The sequence below is a fragment of the Camelus bactrianus genome, unplaced genomic scaffold (genome assembly GCF_048773025.1).
Source record: "Camelus bactrianus isolate YW-2024 breed Bactrian camel unplaced genomic scaffold, ASM4877302v1 HiC_scaffold_41, whole genome shotgun sequence".
Taxonomy (NCBI): Eukaryota; Metazoa; Chordata; class Mammalia; order Artiodactyla; family Camelidae; genus Camelus; species Camelus bactrianus.
Genome location: NW_027413957.1, coordinates 7,621,398 through 7,639,760, shown reverse-complemented (window position 1 = coordinate 7,639,760; position 18,363 = coordinate 7,621,398).

Below are 18,363 nucleotides of genomic sequence, written 5' to 3'. Positions count from 1 at the left end.
ACAGGGGAGGTATTTAGCGGAATTCCCCCTGCCAGGGAACACCTGTGACACAAGGCAGCTGCGTGGTGTGCGGCCCTAAAACTCACCCACACAGTCACACGTGTTCCAGATTTCTGAGTGTGGGGAGGTTCCGTCTTCTGTCTGCAGCACCCGGGTTCTCCTAGGAGCCTTTCGAGTGTCTTCCCCCAGTCCCTCCCTGTGCGGGCTGCCGGGGAAAGGCGGGGGTTGGGCTGGAAAAGCAGGTAGCATCTTGTGCCTCCCCATGGACAGGGGAGGTAATTAGCGGACTTCCCCCTGTCAGGGAACACCTGTGACACCAGGCAACTGCGTGGAGGGCGGCCCCGAACCTCCCCCACACAGTCAGCCGTGTTCCGGAATTCTGAGTGTGGGGAGGTTCCGTCTTCTGTCTGCAGCACCCGGGATCTCCTAGGAGCCCTTCGAGTGTCTTCCCCGAATCCCTCACACTGCGGGCTGCCGGGGAAAGGCGGGGGTTGGGCTGGAAACTCAGGTAGCATCTAGTGCCTCCCCATGGACAGGGGAGGTAATTAGCGGACTTCCCCTTGCCAGGGAACACCTGTGACACCAGGCAGCTGCGTGGAGGGCTGCCCCGAACCTCCCCCACACTGTCAGCCGTGTTCCGGGATTCTGAGTGTGGGGAGGTTCCGTCTTCTGTCTGCAGCACCCGGGATCTCCTAGGAGCCCTTCGAGTGTCTTCCCCGAATCCCTCACACTGCGGGCTGCCGGGGAAAGGCGGGGGTTGGGCTGGAAACTCAGGTAGCATCTAGTGCCTCCCCATGGACAGGGGAGGTAATTAGCGGACTTCACCCTGCCAGGGAACACCTGTGACACCAGGCAGCTGCGTGGAGGGCGGCCCTAAACCTCACCCACACAGTCACACGTGTTCCAGATTTCTGAGTGTGGGGAGGTTCCGTCTTCTGTCTGCAGCACCCGGGTTCTCCTAGGAGCCTTTCGAGTGTCTTCCCCCAGTCCCTCCCTGTGCGGGCTGCCGGGGAAAGGCGGGGGTTGGGCTGGAAAAGCAGGTAGCATCTTGTGCCTCCCCATGGACAAGGGAGGTAATTAGTGGACTTCCCCCTGCCAGGGAACACCTGTGACACCAGGCAGCTGCGTGGAGGGCGGCCCCGAACCTCCCCTACACAGTCAGCCGTGTTCCGGAATTCTGAGTGTGGGGAGGTTCCGTCTTCTGTCTGCAGCACCCGGGATCTCCTAGGAGCCCTTCGAGTGTCTTCCCCGAATCCCTCACACTGCGGACTGCCGGGGAAAGGCGGGGGTTGGGCTGGAAACTCAGGTAGCATCTAGTGCCTCCCCATGGACAGGGGAGGTAATTAGCGGACTTCCCCCTGCCAGGGAACACCTGTGACACCAGGCAGCTGCGTGGAGGGCGGCCCTAAACATCACCCACACAGTCACACGTGTTCCAGATTTCTGAGTGTGGGGAGGTTCCGTCTTATGTCTGCAGCACCCGGGTTCTCCTAGGAGCCTTTCGAGTGTCTTCCCCCAGTCCCTCCCTGTGCGGGCTGCCGGGGAAAGGCGGGGGTTGGGCTGGAAAAGCAGGTAGCATCTTGTGCCTCCCCATGGACAAGGGAGGTAATTAGTGGACTTCCCCCTGCCAGGGAACACCTGTGACACCAGGCAGCTGCGTGGAGGGCGGCCCCGAACCTCCCCTACACAGTCAGCCGTGTTCCGGAATTCTGAGTGTGGGGAGGTTCCGTCTTCTGTCTGCAGCACCCGGGATCTCCTAGGAGCCCTTCGAGTGTCTTCCCCGAATCCCTCACACTGCGGACTGCCGGGGAAAGGCGGGGGTTGGGCTGGAAACTCAGGTAGCATCTAGTGCCTCCCCATGGACAGGGGAGGTAATTAGCGGACTTCCCCCTGCCAGGGAACACCTGTGACACCAGGCAGCTGCGTGGAGGGCGGCCCTAAACCTCACCCACACAGTCACACGTGTTCCAGATTTCTGAGTGTGGGGAGGTTCCGTCTTCTGTCTGCAGAACCCGGGATCTCCTAGGAGCCCTTCGAGAGTCTTCCCCGAGTCCCTCCCAGTGCGGGCAGCCGGGGAACAGCGGGGGTTGGGCTGGAATCTCTGGTAGCATCTTGTGCCTCCCCATGGGCAAGGGAGGTAATTAGCGGACTTCCCTCTGCCAGGGAACACCTGTGACACCAGGCAGCTGCGTGGAGGGCGGCCCCGAACCTCCCCCACACAGTCAGCCGTGTTCCGGAATTCTGAGTGTGGGGAGGTTCTGTCTTATGCCTGCAGCACCCGGGATCACCTAGGAGCCCTTCGAGTGTCTTCCCCCAGTCCCTAACTGTGCGGGCTGCGGGGAAAGGAGGGGGTTGGGCTGGAAAAGCAGGTAGCATCTTGTGCCTCCCCATGGACAGGGGAGGTAATTAGCGGACTTCCCCCTGCCAGGGAACACCTGTGACACCAGGCAGCTGCGTGGAGGGCGGCCCCGATCCTCCCCCACACAGTCAGCCGTGTTCCGGAATTCTGAGTGTGGGGAGGTTCCGTCTTCTGTCTGCAGCACCCGGGATCTCCTAGGAGCCCTTCGAGTGTCTTCCCCGAATCCCTCACACTGCGGGCAGCCGGGGAACAGCGGGGGTTGGGCTGGAATCTCTGGTAGCATCTTGTGCCTCCCCATGGGCAAGGGAGGTAATTAGCGGACTTCCCTCTGCCAGGGAACACCTGTGACACCAGGCAGCTGCGTGGAGGGCGGCCCCGAACCTCCCCCACACAGTCAGCCGTGTTCCGGAATTCTGAGTGTGGGGAGGTTCTGTCTTATGTCTGCAGCACCCGGGTTCACCTAGGAGCCCTTCGAGTGTCTTCCCAGAGTCCCTCCCTGTGCGGGCTGCCGGGGAAAGGAGGGGGTTGGGCTGGAAAAGCAGGTAGCATCTTGTGCCTCCCCATGGACAGGGGAGGTAATTAGCGGACTTCCCCCTGCCAGGGAACACCTGTGACACCAGGCAGCTGCGTGGAGGGCGGCCCCGAACCTCCCCCACACAGTCAGCCGTGTTCCGGAATTCTGAGTGTGGGGAGGTTCCGTCTTCTGTCTGCAGCACCCGGGATCTCCTAGGAGCCCTTCGAGTGTCTTCCCCGAATCCCTCACACTGCGGGCTGCCGGGGAAAGGCGGGGGTTGGGCTGGAAACTCAGGTAGCATCTAGTGCCTCCCCATGGACAGGGGAGGTAATTAGCGGACTTCCCCCTGCCAGGGAACACCTGTGACACCAGGCAGCTGCGTGGAGGGCGGCCCTAAACCTCACCCACACAGTCACACGTGTTCCAGATTTCTGAGTGTGGGGAGGTTCCGTCTTCTGTCTGCAGCACCCGGGTTCTCCTAGGAGCCTTTCGAGTGTCTTCCCCCAGTCCCTCCCTGTGCGGGCTGCCGGGGAAAGGCGGGGGTTGGGCTGGAAAAGCAGGTAGCATCTTGTGCCTCCCCATGGACAAGGGAGGTAATTAGTGGACTTCCCCCTGCCAGGGAACACCTGTGACACCAGGCAGCTGCGTGGAGGGCGGCCCCGAACCTCCCCTACACAGTCAGCCGTGTTCCGGAATTCTGAGTGTGGGGAGGTTCCGTCTTCTGTCTGCAGCACCCGGGATCTCCTAGGAGCCCTTCGAGTGTCTTCCCCGAATCCCTCACACTGCGGACTGCCGGGGAAAGGCGGGGGTTGGGCTGGAAATTCAGGTAGCATCTAGTGCCTCCCCATGGACAGGGGAGGTAATTAGCGGACTTCCCCCTGCCAGGGAACAGCTGTGACACCAGGCAGCTGCGTGGAGGGCGGCCCTAAACCTCACCCACACAGTCACACGTGTTCCAGATTTCTGAGTGTGGGGAGGTTCCGTCTTCTGTCTGCAGCACCCGGGTTCTCCTAGGAGCCTTTCGAGTGTCTTCCCCCAGTCCCTCCCTGTGCGGGCTGCCGGGGAATGGTGGGGGTTGGGCTGGAAAAGCAGGTAGCATCTTGTGCCTCCCCATGGACAAGGGAGGTAATTAGCGGACTTCCCCCTGCCAGGGAACACCTGTGACACCAGGCAGCTGCGTGGAGGGCGGCCCCGAACCTCCCCCACTCAGTCAGCCGTGTTCCGGAATTCTGAGTGTGGGGAGGTTCCGTCTTCTGTCTGCAGCACCCGGGATCTCCTAGGAGCCCTTCGAGTGTCTTCCCCGAATCCCTCACACTGCGGGCTGCCGGGGAAAGGCGGGGGTTGGGCTGGAAACTCAGGTAGCATCTAGTGCCTCCCCATGGACAGGGGAGGTAATTAGCGGACTTCCCCCTGCCAGGGAACACCTGTGACACCAGTCAGCTGCGTGGACGGCGGCCCCAAACCTCGACCACACAGTCAGCCGTGTTCCGGAATTCTGAGTGTGGGGAGGTTCTGTCTTGTGTCTGCAGCACCCGGGATCTCCTAGGAGCCGTTCGAGAGTCTTCCCCGAGTCCCTCCCAGTGCGGGCAGCCAGGGAATGGCGGGGTTTGGGCTGGAAAAGTAGGTAGCATCTAGTGCCTCCCCATGGACAGGGGAGGTATTTAGCGGAATTCCCCCTGCCAGGGAACACCTGTGACACAAGGCAGCTGCGTGGTGTGCGGCCCTAAAACTCACCCACACAGTCACACGTGTTCCAGATTTCTGAGTGTGGGGAGGTTCCGTCTTCTGTCTGCAGCACCCGGGTTCTCCTAGGAGCCTTTCGAGTGTCTTCCCCCAGTCCCTCCCTGTGCGGGCTGCCGGGGAAAGGCGGGGGTTGGGCTGGAAAAGCAGGTAGCATCTTGTGCCTCCCCATGGACAGGGGAGGTAATTAGCGGACTTCCCCCTGTCAGGGAACACCTGTGACACCAGGCAACTGCGTGGAGGGCGGCCCCGAACCTCCCCCACACAGTCAGCCGTGTTCCGGAATTCTGAGTGTGGGGAGGTTCCGTCTTCTGTCTGCAGCACCCGGGATCTCCTAGGAGCCCTTCGAGTGTCTTCCCCGAATCCCTCACACTGCGGGCTGCCGGGGAAAGGCGGGGGTTGGGCTGGAAACTCAGGTAGCATCTAGTGCCTCCCCATGGACAGGGGAGGTAATTAGCGGACTTCCCCTTGCCAGGGAACACCTGTGACACCAGGCAGCTGCGTGGAGGGCTGCCCCGAACCTCCCCCACACTGTCAGCCGTGTTCCGGGATTCTGAGTGTGGGGAGGTTCCGTCTTCTGTCTGCAGCACCCGGGATCTCCTAGGAGCCCTTCGAGTGTCTTCCCCGAATCCCTCACACTGCGGGCTGCCGGGGAAAGGCGGGGGTTGGGCTGGAAACTCAGGTAGCATCTAGTGCCTCCCCATGGACAGGGGAGGTAATTAGCGGACTTCACCCTGCCAGGGAACACCTGTGACACCAGGCAGCTGCGTGGAGGGCGGCCCTAAACCTCACCCACACAGTCACACGTGTTCCAGATTTCTGAGTGTGGGGAGGTTCCGTCTTCTGTCTGCAGCACCCGGGTTCTCCTAGGAGCCTTTCGAGTGTCTTCCCCCAGTCCCTCCCTGTGCGGGCTGCCGGGGAAAGGCGGGGGTTGGGCTGGAAAAGCAGGTAGCATCTTGTGCCTCCCCATGGACAAGGGAGGTAATTAGTGGACTTCCCCCTGCCAGGGAACACCTGTGACACCAGGCAGCTGCGTGGAGGGCGGCCCCGAACCTCCCCTACACAGTCAGCCGTGTTCCGGAATTCTGAGTGTGGGGAGGTTCCGTCTTCTGTCTGCAGCACCCGGGATCTCCTAGGAGCCCTTCGAGTGTCTTCCCCGAATCCCTCACACTGCGGACTGCCGGGGAAAGGCGGGGGTTGGGCTGGAAACTCAGGTAGCATCTAGTGCCTCCCCATGGACAGGGGAGGTAATTAGCGGACTTCCCCCTGCCAGGGAACACCTGTGACACCAGGCAGCTGCGTGGAGGGCGGCCCTAAACATCACCCACACAGTCACACGTGTTCCAGATTTCTGAGTGTGGGGAGGTTCCGTCTTATGTCTGCAGCACCCGGGTTCTCCTAGGAGCCTTTCGAGTGTCTTCCCCCAGTCCCTCCCTGTGCGGGCTGCCGGGGAAAGGCGGGGGTTGGGCTGGAAAAGCAGGTAGCATCTTGTGCCTCCCCATGGACAAGGGAGGTAATTAGTGGACTTCCCCCTGCCAGGGAACACCTGTGACACCAGGCAGCTGCGTGGAGGGCGGCCCCGAACCTCCCCTACACAGTCAGCCGTGTTCCGGAATTCTGAGTGTGGGGAGGTTCCGTCTTCTGTCTGCAGCACCCGGGATCTCCTAGGAGCCCTTCGAGTGTCTTCCCCGAATCCCTCACACTGCGGACTGCCGGGGAAAGGCGGGGGTTGGGCTGGAAACTCAGGTAGCATCTAGTGCCTCCCCATGGACAGGGGAGGTAATTAGCGGACTTCCCCCTGCCAGGGAACACCTGTGACACCAGGCAGCTGCGTGGAGGGCGGCCCTAAACCTCACCCACACAGTCACACGTGTTCCAGATTTCTGAGTGTGGGGAGGTTCCGTCTTCTGTCTGCAGAACCCGGGATCTCCTAGGAGCCCTTCGAGAGTCTTCCCCGAGTCCCTCCCAGTGCGGGCAGCCGGGGAACAGCGGGGGTTGGGCTGGAATCTCTGGTAGCATCTTGTGCCTCCCCATGGGCAAGGGAGGTAATTAGCGGACTTCCCTCTGCCAGGGAACACCTGTGACACCAGGCAGCTGCGTGGAGGGCGGCCCCGAACCTCCCCCACACAGTCAGCCGTGTTCCGGAATTCTGATTGTGGGGAGGTTCTGTCTTATGTCTGCAGCACCCGGGTTCACCTAGGAGCCCTTCGAGTGTCTTCCCAGAGTCCCTCCCTGTGCGGGCTCCCGGGGAAAGGAGGGGGTTGGGCTGGAAAAGCAGGTAGCATCTTGTGCCTCCCCATGGACAGGGGAGGTAATTAGCGGACTTCCCCCTGCCAGGGAACACCTGTGACACCAGGCAGCTGCGTGGAGGGCGGCCCCGAACCTCCCCCACACAGTCAGCCGTGTTCCGGAATTCTGAGTGTGGGGAGGTTCCGTCTTCTGTCTGCAGCACCCGGGATCTCCTAGGAGCCCTTCGAGTGTCTTCCCCGAATCCCTCACACTGCGGGCTGCCGGGGAAAGGCGGGGGTTGGGCTGGAAACTCAGGTAGCATCTAGTGCCTCCCCATGGACAGGGGAGGTAATTAGCGGACTTCCCCCTGCCAGGGAACACCTGTGACACCAGGCAGCTGCGTGGAGGGCGGCCCTAAACCTCACCCACACAGTCACACGTGTTCCAGATTTCTGAGTGTGGGGAGGTTCCGTCTTCTGTCTGCAGCACCCGGGTTCTCCTAGGAGCCTTTCGAGTGTCTTCCCCCAGTCCCTCCCTGTGCGGGCTGCCGGGGAAAGGCGGGGGTTGGGCTGGAAAAGCAGGTAGCATCTTGTGCCTCCCCATGGACAAGGGAGGTAATTAGTGGACTTCCCCCTGCCAGGGAACACCTGTGACACCAGGCAGCTGCGTGGAGGGCGGCCCCGAACCTCCCCTACACAGTCAGCCGTGTTCCGGAATTCTGAGTGTGGGGAGGTTCCGTCTTCTGTCTGCAGCACCCGGGATCTCCTAGGAGCCCTTCGAGTGTCTTCCCCGAATCCCTCACACTGCGGACTGCCGGGGAAAGGCGGGGGTTGGGCTGGAAATTCAGGTAGCATCTAGTGCCTCCCCATGGACAGGGGAGGTAATTAGCGGACTTCCCCCTGCCAGGGAACACCTGTGACACCAGGCAGCTGCGTGGAGGGCGGCCCTAAACCTCACCCACACAGTCACACGTGTTCCAGATTTCTGAGTGTGGGGAGGTTCCGTCTTCTGTCTGCAGCACCCGGGTTCTCCTAGGAGCCTTTCGAGTGTCTTCCCCCAGTCCCTCCCTGTGCGGGCTGCCGGGGAAAGGTGGGGGTTGGGCTGGAAAAGCAGGTAGCATCTTGTGCCTCCCCATGGACAAGGGAGGTAATTAGCGGACTTCCCCCTGCCAGGGAACACCTGTGACACCAGGCAGCTGCGTGGAGGGCGGCCCCGAACCTCCCCCACTCAGTCAGCCGTGTTCCGGAATTCTGAGTGTGGGGAGGTTCCGTCTTCTGTCTGCAGCACCCGGGATCTCCTAGGAGCCCTTCGAGTGTCTTCCCCGAATCCCTCACACTGCGGGCTGCCGGGGAAAGGCGGGGGTTGGGCTGGAAACTCAGGTAGCATCTAGTGCCTCCCCATGGACAGGGGAGGTAATTAGCGGACTTCCCCCTGCCAGGGAACACCTGTGACACCAGTCAGCTGCGTGGACGGCGGCCCCAAACCTCGACCACACAGTCAGCCGTGTTCCGGAATTCTGAGTGTGGGGAGGTTCTGTCTTGTGTCTGCAGCACCCGGGATCTCCTAGGAGCCGTTCGAGAGTCTTCCCCGAGTCCCTCCCAGTGCGGGCAGCCAGGGAATGGCGGGGTTTGGGCTGGAAAAGTAGGTAGCATCTAGTGCCTCCCCATGGACAGGGGAGGTATTTAGCGGAATTCCCCCTGCCAGGGAACACCTGTGACACAAGGCAGCTGCGTGGTGTGCGGCCCTAAAACTCACCCACACAGTCACACGTGTTCCAGATTTCTGAGTGTGGGGAGGTTCCGTCTTCTGTCTGCAGCACCCGGGTTCTCCTAGGAGCCTTTCGAGTGTCTTCCCCCAGTCCCTCCCTGTGCGGGCTGCCGGGGAAAGGCGGGGGTTGGGCTGGAAAAGCAGGTAGCATCTTGTGCCTCCCCATGGACAGGGGAGGTAATTAGCGGACTTCCCCCTGTCAGGGAACACCTGTGACACCAGGCAACTGCGTGGAGGGCGGCCCCGAACCTCCCCCACACAGTCAGCCGTGTTCCGGAATTCTGAGTGTGGGGAGGTTCCGTCTTCTGTCTGCAGCACCCGGGATCTCCTAGGAGCCCTTCGAGTGTCTTCCCCGAATCCCTCACACTGCGGGCTGCCGGGGAAAGGCGGGGGTTGGGCTGGAAACTCAGGTAGCATCTAGTGCCTCCCCATGGACAGGGGAGGTAATTAGCGGACTTCCCCTTGCCAGGGAACACCTGTGACACCAGGCAGCTGCGTGGAGGGCTGCCCCGAACCTCCCCCACACTGTCAGCCGTGTTCCGGGATTCTGAGTGTGGGGAGGTTCCGTCTTCTGTCTGCAGCACCCGGGATCTCCTAGGAGCCCTTCGAGTGTCTTCCCCGAATCCCTCACACTGCGGGCTGCCGGGGAAAGGCGGGGGTTGGGCTGGAAACTCAGGTAGCATCTAGTGCCTCCCCATGGACAGGGGAGGTAATTAGCGGACTTCACCCTGCCAGGGAACACCTGTGACACCAGGCAGCTGCGTGGAGGGCGGCCCTAAACCTCACCCACACAGTCACACGTGTTCCAGATTTCTGAGTGTGGGGAGGTTCCGTCTTCTGTCTGCAGCACCCGGGTTCTCCTAGGAGCCTTTCGAGTGTCTTCCCCCAGTCCCTCCCTGTGCGGGCTGCCGGGGAAAGGCGGGGGTTGGGCTGGAAAAGCAGGTAGCATCTTGTGCCTCCCCATGGACAAGGGAGGTAATTAGTGGACTTCCCCCTGCCAGGGAACACCTGTGACACCAGGCAGCTGCGTGGAGGGCGGCCCCGAACCTCCCCTACACAGTCAGCCGTGTTCCGGAATTCTGAGTGTGGGGAGGTTCCGTCTTCTGTCTGCAGCACCCGGGATCTCCTAGGAGCCCTTCGAGTGTCTTCCCCGAATCCCTCACACTGCGGACTGCCGGGGAAAGGCGGGGGTTGGGCTGGAAACTCAGGTAGCATCTAGTGCCTCCCCATGGACAGGGGAGGTAATTAGCGGACTTCCCCCTGCCAGGGAACACCTGTGACACCAGTCAGCTTCGTGGAGGGCGGCCCTAAACATCACCCACACAGTCACACGTGTTCCAGATTTCTGAGTGTGGGGAGGTTCCGTCTTATGTCTGCAGCACCCGGGTTCTCCTAGGAGCCTTTCGAGTGTCTTCCCCCAGTCCCTCCCTGTGCGGGCTGCCGGGGAAAGGCGGGGGTTGGGCTGGAAAAGCAGGTAGCATCTTGTGCCTCCCCATGGACAAGGGAGGTAATTAGTGGACTTCCCCCTGCCAGGGAACACCTGTGACACCAGGCAGCTGCGTGGAGGGCGGCCCCGAACCTCCCCTACACAGTCAGCCGTGTTCCGGAATTCTGAGTGTGGGGAGGTTCCGTCTTCTGTCTGCAGCACCCGGGATCTCCTAGGAGCCCTTCGAGTGTCTTCCCCGAATCCCTCACACTGCGGACTGCCGGGGAAAGGCGGGGGTTGGGCTGGAAACTCAGGTAGCATCTAGTGCCTCCCCATGGACAGGGGAGGTAATTAGCGGACTTCCCCCTGCCAGGGAACACCTGTGACACCAGGCAGCTGCGTGGAGGGCGGCCCTAAACCTCACCCACACAGTCACACGTGTTCCGGAATTCTGAGTGTGGGGAGGTTCCGTCTTCTGTCTGCAGCACCCGGGTTCTCCTAGGAGCCTTTCGAGTGTCTTCCCCCATTCCCTCCATTTGCGGGCTGCCGGGGAAAGGAGGGGGTTGGGCTGGAAAAGCAGGTAGCATCTTGTGCCTCCCCATGGACAGGGGAGGTAATTAGCGGACTTCCCCTTGCCAGGGAACACCTGTGACACCAGGCAGCTGCGTGGAGGGCGGCCCCGAAACTCCCCCACACAGTCAACCGTGTTCCGGAATTCTGAGTGTGGGGAGGTTCCGTCTTCTGTCTGCAGCACACGGGATCTCCTAGGAGCCCTTCGAGTGTCTTCCCAGAGTCCCTCCCTGTGCGGGCTGCCGGGGAAAGGCGGGGGTTGGGCTGGAAAAGCAGGTAGCATCTTGTGCCTCCCCATGGACAGGGGAGGTAATTAGCGGACTTCCCCCTGCCAGGGAACACCTGTGACACCAGGCAGCTGCGTGGATGGCGGCCCCGAACCTCCCCCACACAGTCAGCCGTGTTCCTGAATTCTGAGTGTGGGGAGGATCCGTCTTCTGTCTGCAGCACCCGGGATCTCCTAGGAGCCCTTCGAGTGTCTTCCCCGAATCCCTCACACTGCGGGCTGCCGGGGAAAGGCGGGGGTTGGGCTGGAAACTCAGGTAGAATCTAGTGCCTCCCCATGGACAGGGGAGGTAATTAGCGGACTTCCCCCTGCCAGGGAACACCTGTGACACCAGTCAGCTGCGTGGACGGCGGCCCCAAACCTCGACCACACAGTCAGCCGTGTTCCGGAATTCTGATTGTGGGGAGGTTCTGTCTTCTGTCTGCAGCACCCGGGATCTCCTAGGAGCCCTTCGAGATTCTTCCCCGAGTCCCTCCCAGTGCGGGCAGCCAGGGAAAGGCGGGGTTTGGGCTGGAAAAGTAGGTAGCATCTAGTGCCTCCCCATGGACAGGGGAGGTAATTAGCGGACTTCACCCTGCCAGGGAACACCTGTGACACCAGGCAGCTGCGTGGAGGGCGGCCCCGAACCTCCCCCACTCAGTCAGCCGTGTTCCGGAATTCTGAGTGTGGGGAGGTTCCGTCTTCTGTCTGCAGCACCCGGGATCTCCTAGGAGCCCTTCGAGTGTCTTCCCCGAATCCCTCACACTGCGGGCTGCCGGGGAAAGGCGGGGGTTGGGCTGGAAACTCAGGTAGCATCTAGTGCCTCCCCATGGACAGGGGAGGTAATTAGCGGACTTCCCCCTGCCAGGGAACACCTGTGACACCAGTCAGCTGCGTGGACGGCGGCCCCAAACCTCGACCACACAGTCAGCCGTGTTCCGGAATTCTGAGTGTGGGGAGGTTCTGTCTTGTGTCTGCAGCACCCGGGATCTCCTAGGAGCCGTTCGAGAGTCTTCCCCGAGTCCCTCCCAGTGCGGGCAGCCAGGGAATGGCGGGGTTTGGGCTGGAAAAGTAGGTAGCATCTAGTGCCTCCCCATGGACAGGGGAGGTATTTAGCGGAATTCCCCCTGCCAGGGAACACCTGTGACACAAGGCAGCTGCGTGGTGTGCGGCCCTAAACCTCACCCACACAGTCACACGTGTTCCAGATTTCTGAGTGTGGGGAGGTTCCGTCTTCTGTCTGCAGCACCCGGGTTCTCCTAGGAGCCTTTCGAGTGTCTTCCCCCAGTCCCTCCCTGTGCGGGCTGCCGGGGAAAGGCGGGGGTTGTGCTGGAAACTCAGGTAGCATCTAGTGCCTCCCCATGGACAGGGGAGGTAATTAGCGGACTTCACCCTGCCAGGGAACACCTGTGACACCAGGCAGCTGCGTGGAGGGCGGCCCTAAACCTCACCCACACAGTCACACGTGTTCCAGATTTCTGAGTGTGGGGAGGTTCCGTCTTCTGTCTGCAGCACCCGGGTTCTCCTAGGAGCCTTTCGAGTGTCTTCCCCCAGTCCCTCCCTGTGCGGGCTGCCGGGGAAAGGCGGGGGTTGGGCTGGAAAAGCAGGTAGCATCTTGTGCCTCCCCATGGACAGGGGAGGTAATTAGCGGACTTCCCCCTGTCAGGGAACACCTGTGACACCAGGCAACTGCGTGGAGGGCGGCCCCGAACCTCCCCCACACAGTCAGCCGTGTTCCGGAATTCTGAGTGTGGGGAGGTTCCGTCTTCTGTCTGCAGCACCCGGGATCTCCTAGGAGCCCTTCGAGTGTCTTCCCCGAATCCCTCACACTGCGGGCTGCCGGGGAAAGGCGGGGGTTGGGCTGGAAACTCAGGTAGCATCTAGTGCCTCCCCATGGACAGGGGAGGTAATTAGCGGACTTCCCCTTGCCAGGGAACACCTGTGACACCAGGCAGCTGCGTGGAGGGCTGCCCCGAACCTCCCCCACACTGTCAGCCGTGTTCCGGGATTCTGAGTGTGGGGAGGTTCCGTCTTCTGTCTGCAGCACCCGGGATCTCCTAGGAGCCCTTCGAGTGTCTTCCCCGAATCCCTCACACTGCGGGCTGCCGGGGAAAGGCGGGGGTTGGGCTGGAAACTCAGGTAGCATCTAGTGCCTCCCCATGGACAGGGGAGGTAATTAGCGGACTTCACCCTGCCAGGGAACACCTGTGACACCAGGCAGCTGCGTGGAGGGCGGCCCTAAACCTCACCCACACAGTCACACGTGTTCCAGATTTCTGAGTGTGGGGAGGTTCCGTCTTCTGTCTGCAGCACCCGGGTTCTCCTAGGAGCCTTTCGAGTGTCTTCCCCCAGTCCCTCCCTGTGCGGGCTGCCGGGGAAAGGCGGGGGTTGGGCTGGAAAAGCAGGTAGCATCTTGTGCCTCCCCATGGACAAGGGAGGTAATTAGTGGACTTCCCCCTGCCAGGGAACACCTGTGACACCAGGCAGCTGCGTGGAGGGCGGCCCCGAACCTCCCCTACACAGTCAGCCGTGTTCCGGAATTCTGAGTGTGGGGAGGTTCCGTCTTCTGTCTGCAGCACCCGGGATCTCCTAGGAGCCCTTCGAGTGTCTTCCCCGAATCCCTCACACTGCGGACTGCCGGGGAAAGGCGGGGGTTGGGCTGGAAACTCAGGTAGCATCTAGTGCCTCCCCATGGACAGGGGAGGTAATTAGCGGACTTCCCCCTGCCAGGGAACACCTGTGACACCAGGCAGCTGCGTGGAGGGCGGCCCTAAACATCACCCACACAGTCACACGTGTTCCAGATTTCTGAGTGTGGGGAGGTTCCGTCTTATGTCTGCAGCACCCGGGTTCTCCTAGGAGCCTTTCGAGTGTCTTCCCCCAGTCCCTCCCTGTGCGGGCTGCCGGGGAAAGGCGGGGGTTGGGCTGGAAAAGCAGGTAGCATCTTGTGCCTCCCCATGGACAAGGGAGGTAATTAGTGGACTTCCCCCTGCCAGGGAACACCTGTGACACCAGGCAGCTGCGTGGAGGGCGGCCCCGAACCTCCCCTACACAGTCAGCCGTGTTCCGGAATTCTGAGTGTGGGGAGGTTCCGTCTTCTGTCTGCAGCACCCGGGATCTCCTAGGAGCCCTTCGAGTGTCTTCCCCGAATCCCTCACACTGCGGACTGCCGGGGAAAGGCGGGGGTTGGGCTGGAAACTCAGGTAGCATCTAGTGCCTCCCCATGGACAGGGGAGGTAATTAGCGGACTTCCCCCTGCCAGGGAACACCTGTGACACCAGGCAGCTGCGTGGAGGGCGGCCCTAAACCTCACCCACACAGTCACACGTGTTCCAGATTTCTGAGTGTGGGGAGGTTCCGTCTTCTGTCTGCAGCACCCGGGTTCTCCTAGGAGCCTTTCGAGTGTCTTCCCCCAGTCCCTCCCTGTGCGGGCTGCCGGGGAAAGGCGGGGGTTGGGCTGGAAAAGCAGGTAGCATCTTGTGCCTCCCCATGGACAAGGGAGGTAATTAGCGGACTTCCCCCTGCCAGGGAACACCTGTGACACCAGGCAGCTGCGTGGAGGGCGGCCCCGAACCTCCCCCACTCAGTCAGCCGTGTTCCGGAATTCTGAGTGTGGGGAGGTTCCGTCTTCTGTCTGCAGCACCCGGGATCTCCTAGGAGCCCTTCGAGTGTCTTCCCCGAATCCCTCACACTGCGGGCTGCCGGGGAAAGGCGGGGGTTGGGCTGGAAACTCAGGTAGCATCTAGTGCCTCCCCATGGACAGGGGAGGTAATTAGCGGACTTCCCCCTGCCAGGGAACACCTGTGACACCAGTCAGCTGCGTGGACGGCGGCCCCAAACCTCGACCACACAGTCAGCCGTGTTCCGGAATTCTGAGTGTGGGGAGGTTCTGTCTTGTGTCTGCAGCACCCGGGATCTCCTAGGAGCCGTTCGAGAGTCTTCCCCGAGTCCCTCCCAGTGCGGGCAGCCAGGGAATGGCGGGGTTTGGGCTGGAAAAGTAGGTAGCATCTAGTGCCTCCCCATGGACAGGGGAGGTATTTAGCGGAATTCCCCCTGCCAGGGAACACCTGTGACACAAGGCAGCTGCGTGGTGTGCGGCCCTAAAACTCACCCACACAGTCACACGTGTTCCAGATTTCTGAGTGTGGGGAGGTTCCGTCTTCTGTCTGCAGCACCCGGGTTCTCCTAGGAGCCTTTCGAGTGTCTTCCCCCAGTCCCTCCCTGTGCGGGCTGCCGGGGAAAGGCGGGGGTTGGGCTGGAAAAGCAGGTAGCATCTTGTGCCTCCCCATGGACAGGGGAGGTAATTAGCGGACTTCCCCCTGCCAGGGAACACCTGTGACACCAGGCAACTGCGTGGAGGGCGGCCCCGAACCTCCCCCACACAGTCAGCCGTGTTCCGGAATTCTGAGTGTGGGGAGGTTCCGTCTTCTGTCTGCAGCACCCGGGATGTCCTAGGAGCCCTTCGAGTGTCTTCCCCGAATCCCTCACACTGCGGGCTGCCGGGGAAAGGCGGGGGTTGGGCTGGAAACTCAGGTAGCATCTAGTGCCTCCCCATGGACAGGGGAGGTAATTAGCGGACTTCACCCTGCCAGGGAACACCTGTGACACCAGGCAGCTGCGTGGAGGGCGGCCCCGAACCTCCCCCACACAGTCAGCCGTGTTCCGGAATTCTGAGTGTGGGGAGGTTCTGTCTTATGTCTGCAGCACCCGGGATCACCTAGGAGCCCTTCGAGTGTCTTCCCCCAGTCCCTCACTGTGCGGGCTGCCGGGGAAAGGAGGGGGTTGGGCTGGAAAAGCAGGTAGCATCTTGTGCCTCCCCATGGACAGGGGAGGTAATTAGCGGACTTCCCCCTGCCAGGGAACACCTGTGACACCAGGCAGCTGCGTGGAGGGCGGCCCCGAACCTCCCCCACACAGTCAGCCGTGTTCCGGAATTCTGAGTGTGGGGAGGTTCCGTCTTCTGTCTGCAGCACCCGGGATCTCCTAGGAGCCCTTCGAGTGTCTTCCCCGAATCCCTCACACTGCGGGCTGCCGGGGAAAGGCGGGGGTTGGGCTGGAAAAGTAGGTAGCATCTAGTGCCTCCCCATGGACAGGGGAGGTAATTAGCGGACTTCACCCTGCCAGGGAACACCTGTGACACCAGGCAGCTGCGTGGAGGGCGGCCCCGAACCTCCCCCACTCAGTCAGCCGTGTTCCGGAATTCTGAGTGTGGGGAGGTTCCGTCTTCTGTCTGCAGCACCCGGGATCTCCTAGGAGCCCTTCGAGTGTCTTCCCCGAATCCCTCACACTGCGGGCTGCCGGGGAAAGGCGGGGGTTGGGCTGGAAACTCAGGTAGCATCTAGTGCCTCCCCATGGACAGGGGAGGTAATTAGCGGACTTCCCCCTGCCAGGGAACACCTGTGACACCAGTCAGCTGCGTGGACGGCGGCCCCAAACCTCGACCACACAGTCAGCCGTGTTCCGGAATTCTGAGTGTGGGGAGGTTCTGTCTTGTGTCTGCAGCACCCGGGATCTCCTAGGAGCCGTTCGAGAGTCTTCCCCGAGTCCCTCCCAGTGCGGGCAGCCAGGGAATGGCGGGGTTTGGGCTGGAAAAGTAGGTAGCATCTAGTGCCTCCCCATGGACAGGGGAGGTATTTAGCGGAATTCCCCCTGCCAGGGAACACCTGTGACACAAGGCAGCTGCGTGGTGTGCGGCCCTAAACCTCACCCACACAGTCACACGTGTTCCAGATTTCTGAGTGTGGGGAGGTTCCGTCTTCTGTCTGCAGCACCCGGGTTCTCCTAGGAGCCTTTCGAGTGTCTTCCCCCAGTCCCTCCCTGTGCGGGCTGCCGGGGAAAGGCGGGGGTTGTGCTGGAAACTCAGGTAGCATCTAGTGCCTCCCCATGGACAGGGGAGGTAATTAGCGGACTTCACCCTGCCAGGGAACACCTGTGACACCAGGCAGCTGCGTGGAGGGCGGCCCTAAACCTCACCCACACAGTCACACGTGTTCCAGATTTCTGAGTGTGGGGAGGTTCCGTCTTCTGTCTGCAGCACCCGGGTTCTCCTAGGAGCCTTTCGAGTGTCTTCCCCCAGTCCCTCCCTGTGCGGGCTGCCGGGGAAAGGCGGGGGTTGGGCTGGAAAAGCAGGTAGCATCTTGTGCCTCCCCATGGACAAGGGAGGTAATTAGTGGACTTCCCCCTGCCAGGGAACACCTGTGACACCAGGCAGCTGCGTGGAGGGCGGCCCCGAACCTCCCCTACACAGTCAGCCGTGTTCCGGAATTCTGAGTGTGGGGAGGTTCCGTCTTCTGTCTGCAGCACCCGGGATCTCCTAGGAGCCCTTCGAGTGTCTTCCCCGAATCCCTCACACTGCGGACTGCCGGGGAAAGGCGGGGGTTGGGCTGGAAACTCAGGTAGCATCTAGTGCCTCCCCATGGACAGGGGAGGTAATTAGCGGACTTCCCCCTGCCAGGGAACACCTGTGACACCAGGCAGCTGCGTGGAGGGCGGCCCTAAACCTCACCCACACAGTCACACGTGTTCCGGAATTCTGAGTGTGGGGAGGTTCCGTCTTCTGTCTGCAGTACCCGGGTTCTCCTAGGAGCCTTTCGAGTGTCTTCCCCCATTCCCTCCATTTGCGGGCTGCCGGGGAAAGGAGGGGGTTGGGCTGGAAAAGCAGGTAGCATCTTGTGCCTCCCCATGGACAGGGGAGGTAATTAGCGGACTTCCCCTTGCCAGGGAACACCTGTGACACCAGGCAGCTGCGTGGAGGGCGGCCCCGAAACTCCCCCACACAGTCAACCGTGTTCCGGAATTCTGAGTGTGGGGAGGTTCCGTCTTCTGTCTGCAGCACACGGGATCTCCTAGTAGCCCTTCGAGTGTCTTCCCAGAGTCCCTCCCTGTGCGGGCTGCCGGGGAAAGGCGGGGGTTGGGCTGGAAAAGCAGGTAGCATCTTGTGCCTCCCCATGGACAGGGGAGGTAATTAGCGGACTTCCCCCTGCCAGGGAACACCTGTGACACCAGGCAGCTGCGTGGATGGCGGCCCCGAACCTCCCCCACACAGTCAGCCGTGTTCCTGAATTCTGAGTGTGGGGAGGATCCGTCTTCTGTCTGCAGCACCCGGGATCTCCTAGGAGCCCTTCGAGTGTCTTCCCCGAATCCCTCACACTGCGGGCTGCCGGGGAAAGGCGGGGGTTGGGCTGGAAACTCAGGTAGAATCTAGTGCCTCCCCATGGACAGGGGAGGTAATTAGCGGACTTCCACCTGCCAGGGAACACCTGTGACACCAGTCAGCTGCGTGGACGGCGGCCCCAAACCTCGACCACACAGTCAGCCGTGTTCCGGAATTCTGATTGTGGGGAGGTTCTGTCTTCTGTCTGCAGCACCCGGGATCTCCTAGGAGCCCTTCGAGATTCTTCCCCGAGTCCCTCCCAGTGCGGGCAGCCAGGGAAAGGCGGGGTTTGGGCTGGAAAAGTAGGTAGCATCTAGTGCCTCCCCATGGACAGGGGAGG